General features: G+C 35.4%; 1 non-coding gene across 1 annotated transcript; it reads left to right on the top strand.

Moving 5' to 3' along the window:
• The first annotated feature begins 4,624 nt into the window (after positions 1 to 4,624).
• Positions 4,625 to 4,731, top strand: LOC121224795 (small nucleolar RNA R71). The gene has a single exon (XR_005922540.1). It is a non-coding gene; the product is annotated as a small nucleolar RNA R71 (small nucleolar RNA).
• The last annotated feature ends 1,972 nt before the right edge of the window (positions 4,732 to 6,703 follow it).

Below are 6,703 nucleotides of genomic sequence, written 5' to 3' on the forward strand. Positions count from 1 at the left end.
TTGAAAAATCACTAAAAATAGTAGGAGTGGAATTAATTGATGAATAAATTATGTAATCGAAGCTCGATGAGTCTGTTTTCATGAGGAAGTAACGAAAAGATCATATGGGCAGTATATTAAGAGATAATCAGATTTTTGTGGGACAGGGCCAGAACGGTTTCTGGATTCCCTGTTCCGACTTTGGAAATTCATTATAAATTAACCAGAGATAATTAGGAGTCATACCATATATGTATAGATTCCTCTCTGAGTCCAGTTTCCATAGAAACAAACGGCATCAGTATTGAAGCTCTGTGCAGGGAGATATCCAAGTCGTAATGGGAAAAGGTCAGTGTAGTCGACCCCTGCAACTTGGGACACTTTGACTAATAAACTGTACTAATTGGCCTGACCAAAAATTCTAGAAAAAAATACATAGATGGGCACATGAGTCTAGTTTCTGGGAAAAATTACGAAACTGATTTTCGAGTTACGAAACTCAAGATATGATTTTTAAAACGACTAGTACACAGATTGGGCAGTGTCTGGGAAATAAATTTTATAAGGGGTTAAAGTCAGTTAACACCTCGTGTTCGACTCCGGTGTCGGTTTCGGGTTCGGGGTGTTACACCAGTCCAATCTACTGCATAACAAACATTAAACCCCTAATTAAAACTAAGTCATTCAAAAGAAACTAACATAAAATAAAAATAAAATAAAATGTCTAATAGAGTAACAACCTTAACCCACTTGGAGACATAATCAACAGCTATAAGTATGTATACATTTCCCCAAGAAGGTGGAAATGGACCTATAAAATCAATTCCCCATACGTCAAATAGTTCCACTTCTAAAATAGTTTTCAAGGGCATTTCATACCTTCTCGATAGATTTCTAGTTCTTTGACAGCAATCACAAGCTTCACAAAATTCATGAGCATCTTTAAACATGTTTGGCAAATAAAAACCAGATTGGAGAACTTTTGCAGTAGTTCTCATGCCCCCAAAGTGTCCTTCATACGATGTTGAATGACAATGATATAAAATACTTTGAATCTCGTCATCCGGAACACACCTCCGAATTATCTGGTCTGCACAATGTTTGAATAAAAATGACTCATCCCAATAATACTACTTGGTATTATGGATAAATTTCTTTCGCCTTTGATTGGTGAGCTTAGGTGGCAGCAATCCACTAACCAAAAAATTTATGATATTGGCATACCACGATAATACCATGACAACTAACAGTTGCTCATCTAGGAAATCATCCTGAATGCGCTGAATATTACCGTCTTCATTTCCTACTTCAATTTGAGACAAGCGATTTGATTTTCTGTGCCTTTCCTATCTCTAATTTCCAGATCAAATTCCTATAGTAGTAGTATCCATCAAATTAATTTGGGTTTGGCATCTTTCTTGGTCACCAAGTACTTAATAGCAGATTGGTCCATATAAATTGTAACTTTTGTTCCCACTAAATAAGTTCTAAATTTTTCAAAGGCAAATACCACGGCTAACAACTCCTTCTTAGTGGTGGTATAATTTAGCTGTGAACCTGTGGTAAATTTTTTGAAGGCAAATACCACGACTTGCATAGTAGATGGCATGAAATACCTTGTCCTTTCTTTGCCCAAGTACTGCCTCTACGGCAAAATCACTGCAATCACACATAAGTTCGAAAGGTATAGTCCAATCTGGTGCTATGACTATTGGTGCTGGAAATAGTCGCTTTTTCAATTCCTCAAATGCTTTTAACCACGGCTCATCAAAATTGAAAGATCTGTTATGTTCTAAAAATGTACACAGAGGTTTGGATATTTTCGAAAAATCTTTAATAAATCATCAATAGAATCTTAAATGGCCAAGAAAACTGTGAATGCCTTTAACTATAGAGGGTGGTGGCAATTTCTCAACCATGAAGTGACGTTTTTCCCAATTGAGAACAAGGTTGGTTTATTCACACTGACAAAGAACTAACTCCAGATTTTTTAAACAGTCTTCAAAAGTATTGCCAAACACTAAGAACTCATCCATAAAAACTTCTAAAAATTTCTTCACTATGTTTGAAAATATTGCCATCATGCAACACTAAAATGTTGTAGGGGCATTGCATAATCCAAACAGAATTCGTCGGAATGCAAAATTTCCATAAGGACATGTGACTGTGGTCTTCTCTTGATCAATAGGAGCTATGGCAATCTGGTTGTACCCCGAATAACCATCTAGAAAACAATAAAAGGCTTTCCCTTCTAATCTATCTAACATTTGGTCGATAAATGGCAGAGGAAAATGTTTCTTCCTTTTTTCTTTGTTGAGTTTCCGATAGTCCATACAAACCTTCTATCCCGTGACAGTACGAGTAGGAATGAGTTCGTTGTTATCATTGCTTATCAAGATGACACCCCCTTTTTTACGTACACATTGAACAGAGATCACCAACTGGGTATATAATTTCAGCATCCAGCCATTTGATAATCTCCTTTTTGACAACTTCCTTCATAATGGCATTCAGTGTTCTCTTCTGCTCGATAGATTTGCGATGGCAATCCTTTAGTAATATCTTGTACATGCAGATTGCTAGACTGGTTCCTTTGATATCCGCAATCATCCACCCCAATACCTTTTTAGATTTCTTTAAAACTTTCAATAATTGAGCCTTTTGATCTAATGTCAATGCCACAGAGATAACTACTAGCAATGTACTGTTATCTCCCAAGTAAGAATACTTCATATATACTAGTACAAACTTCAATTCCAACGTAGGAGGATCTTTTATGGACGGTCGAGGAGGTTTAAAAGAAAGGTTTGATAAATTTAATGATTCGAAAATTCTTCATCCTTTCTCAATTTGCTTAGCTTCCATTAGTTCACCAAGCTCTTCAATCATTCCTACTTCAATTAACTCAAATGTGTCTGCATCATCATTAGAATTATTGTGATAAAATTCTGCAAAATCTTCCTGAATTATTTTGTTAACAATCTCAACAGCGTGACATTCTTCATCTGTATCTGTACATTTCATAGCATTAAAAACATTAAAGGTTATCTGCTGATCATTAACTCTCATTATTAATTCACATTTTTGTACATCAATTAATGTTCTACCAATTGCTAGAAAATGTCTCCCAAGTATGATTGGTACCTCTTTATTAGCCTCACATTCCAGAATAATAAAATTTTTTGAAAAAATAAATTTGTCAACTCTTAACAACACATTCGATTTTACCTTCTAGATGTGCATATGAACTATCAGCTAATTGTAATGTGACAATTGTCGGTTTCACCTTCCCTACTCCCAGCTTCCTGAAAATAGACATAGGCATTAGATTTATACTTGCACCTAAGTCGCATAATGCTTTGCCTACATAATGATTTCCAATAGAGCAAGGTATAATAAAACTCCCTGGATCCTTCAGTTTTGGTGGTAATTTGTTTCTCAGCATTGCTATGCACCCTTCAGTGAGAGCGACAGTTTCGAACTCCCCTAACCTTTTCTTCTTTGATAATATAGCTTTCATGAATTTCACATAGTTGGGCATTTGTTCCAATGCTTCCACCACGGTACGTTGATATGTAATTGCTTTAGGACATCCAAGAATTTCTTGAATTAAAAATCTTGCTTAGATTTTTAGAAACGCTGAGGAAAAGGTGGCGGTGGCTTTCCTTCCATTTGTTGAGGTTGTTTTCCAGTAGCATTTTTATTGGCAATACAAGATGAATCTGCTTCAACATTTTTCTGGTTGCTCTTTTCTTTTGTGGTCTGTTCCACTACTGGTTCTGAACTCTTCTTATATATGAAATCTGAACTACCTTCTTCAATAGTGGTGTCATTAACAAATCTTGGTAGTTGTGCAACACTTCTGAGTGTAATGGCTTTACACTGTTCCTTCCCTTGAGATCGTCAATTTTTGGTATCACTCGGTAATGCTCCTTGCGGTTTTGAGCTTAATGCTTTGGTAATTTGCCCCACTTGAATTTTTGAAGCTCTTAAAGATGCAACTTGACTTTGATTGATAGCATCGTTCTTGGCCATGTATTCCTTTAATAGAGCTTCCATAGATGAAGAACTAAAAGCTGAATTTTGCTGAGTATTTTATCGTGGCATGGGATGATTATATCTAGGTGGTGCACCCATAAAGTTCTATTGAATAACATTGCTGGAATTTCCCACCTCTTGATTACTCCAATTGAAATTGGGATGTTGCTTCCACCCACAATTATATGTGTTGGAATATTAGTTGTTGTTGTTGCGATTAAAATTTCCCATATAATAAATCGAGGCTGGGTTTGATGGGCATTCATCAAAAACATGATCTTCTCTGCAATAAACATATGCTAACTCAACTGCTTTCATTTCCTACACTACAGCTGGTCATTTCAGTGTTTTAATCATATTCGTTAAAGATGATACAAGGGCTTTTAGGGAAGTAATTGCATTAAGTTCCATTGCTCCTGCAGCTCTTTTGCTATTCCTTACTCTCGTAGTGGGGTATTTATAATCGTTGTTTGCTATCTTCTCTAGAATTTTATATGCCTCATTATATGATTTATCAAGCAAAGTCCCATTGGCAGATGTGTCAACCACCATCCTTCTATGCACATTCAATCCATTGTAAAACATTTCCATTTGCATCCAATGTTGAAAACCATGCATTGGGCATTTTCTAGTTAAATCGTTGAATCGCTTCCATGCTTCATATAATGTTTCATCCTCAGATTGTCGAAAGGAAGAAATATCATTCCTCAATTTGGCATTCATGTTTGGAGGATTATGTTTTAGCAAAAATCTCTAACAAAATTCATTCCAAAAAGCCACCGTACCTGACGACAATGCATTTAACCATGCTCGAGCACGATCTTGCAATGAATAAGGGAATAAATTCAGTCTCAGGGTATCCTCAGGAATACCCTACTGCCTGAATGAATCGCAAACCTCCAAAAAGAGTCATTAGTGCAACCGCGGATCTTCAGTAGGCAATCCACTAAACTGCCTATAGTTTGTAATATTTAAAACATCATCAGCTTTAACTCGAAATGTTGAGCTTGATTATGCGGCCTAAAAATTCTTGGATTCAGATCAGCCAAGATCAGTACTACATGTTCTCTGATAGGTCTGTCTCGGACATATGTTATTTGAGGAATATCAGCATCCCTTCCATTATGATGTAATGGTTCTTCTCTAACCTGATCATTTCTAATTCTTTCCATTTCTCGCAATTCTTTTCTCCTTCTTCTCAAGGTTCTCTCAATTTCTTGATTAAAAGAATATTCTTCAAGTGCATAAATATCTCTCCTCATACACCAACAAAAATCTTGAAAAACAAAAATCAAAACAACTAATTAAGCGAAACTAACAAAATTAAAGAGGTAATAACACACCAAATTTTCATCAACATTGTCGATCCCTGGCAACGATGCCAAAAACTTGTCGCGTGTGAATGTGTAATGCCAATGTGCAAGTATACACGTCGAATCAAGTAATAAAGTGATGAGTGCATATCATCTCCACAGGGATTAGAAGTGATAAAAAAAATTTGGTTATGCTATTCCTATGAATTTGACTAATTAAACTATGCAAAAGAAACATATGACAAATTGATGAGGAGAATTAATGAATGGATTAATAAAATCAATTATGAATGAAAAAATACTAGGGCAATTGAAATGCTCTGACATCTCAAAGAATAAGTGGGGAGGATTTGTATTATTTCAATGATAAAGGTTGGAATTACTTAGGTTTTATTTTTATATCCTAATAATTCCATGGAAAAATCTTGATCATTCTACTGCTCAGGGATTCACTACTGCAGTCTGCTTCTTTCGAGAGCCAAGCTTTAAGCTATCATTTTTAGTTTTTGTATGTCTACAAAACTCAAGAATGATATCCAGACTATTCTTCCTTTTCTAATACAGATTGCAACTTCTACATCTAGAGTGCTACAAATATTCTTTCGAATACTCACCTGTATCAACCGATAATAATCCAATTTATTTAATCTTTTCAGAATTAAATCAGATTTGACAACATACCATACAATCATCTATGTCTAGCGCTTGTATGCATGCATTTAAAATAATCACAAATCGAATGAAACAGTAATCTACTCAAAATTAGACCATGGGCATTAAAGATAGTAAAAATTTACCCAAATAATTCCAACCCAATGAGATTTAGCTTATGGATTGGACATTCAAATCCAAAATAAAACCATTCAACATCATCATTCAAGTTTCTGAATCAAAAATTTCAAATTAAAAAATAAAGGCAGAACTGTAGGAAGTTCTCACTACTCTAGCTTTCACTTTAATACCGAGGTTTGATGCAAAACCCATGGTAGATTTCTCTCCCTCTTCCTTGCGTCTATGATTTTTGCTCTATAAGCTACTACCCTTTACTCTATTTTCTCTAAAATTTTCCATGAGAATTTGATACATAGAAAAACTACTCTCTAATTCCTCTCTCCCTAAAATCCTCGTCTCTTCTTTTCTTTTCTCTTTCCTTCTTTATAGGGTAGGTCCCTCCCTCTTACCACACACCTTTTACTTCCTCTCTTTTAGAGTGATTTATCTGGTACAAGTACAACTGGCTGAAAGTGATGTGGACTGAGTGTTGCATCATCTTCCTAGAATTGCCATGGCATTTTTGTTGGCAATCTAACCAACATTTTGCCATTGCAATATTTAACTTCTTTCATTTTCTTTCTCAGTTCTCTCTTCTCCTC

The sequence above is a fragment of the Gossypium hirsutum genome, chromosome D12 (assembly GCF_007990345.1).
Source record: "Gossypium hirsutum isolate 1008001.06 chromosome D12, Gossypium_hirsutum_v2.1, whole genome shotgun sequence".
In the NCBI taxonomy this organism is placed as follows: Eukaryota; Viridiplantae; Streptophyta; class Magnoliopsida; order Malvales; family Malvaceae; genus Gossypium; species Gossypium hirsutum.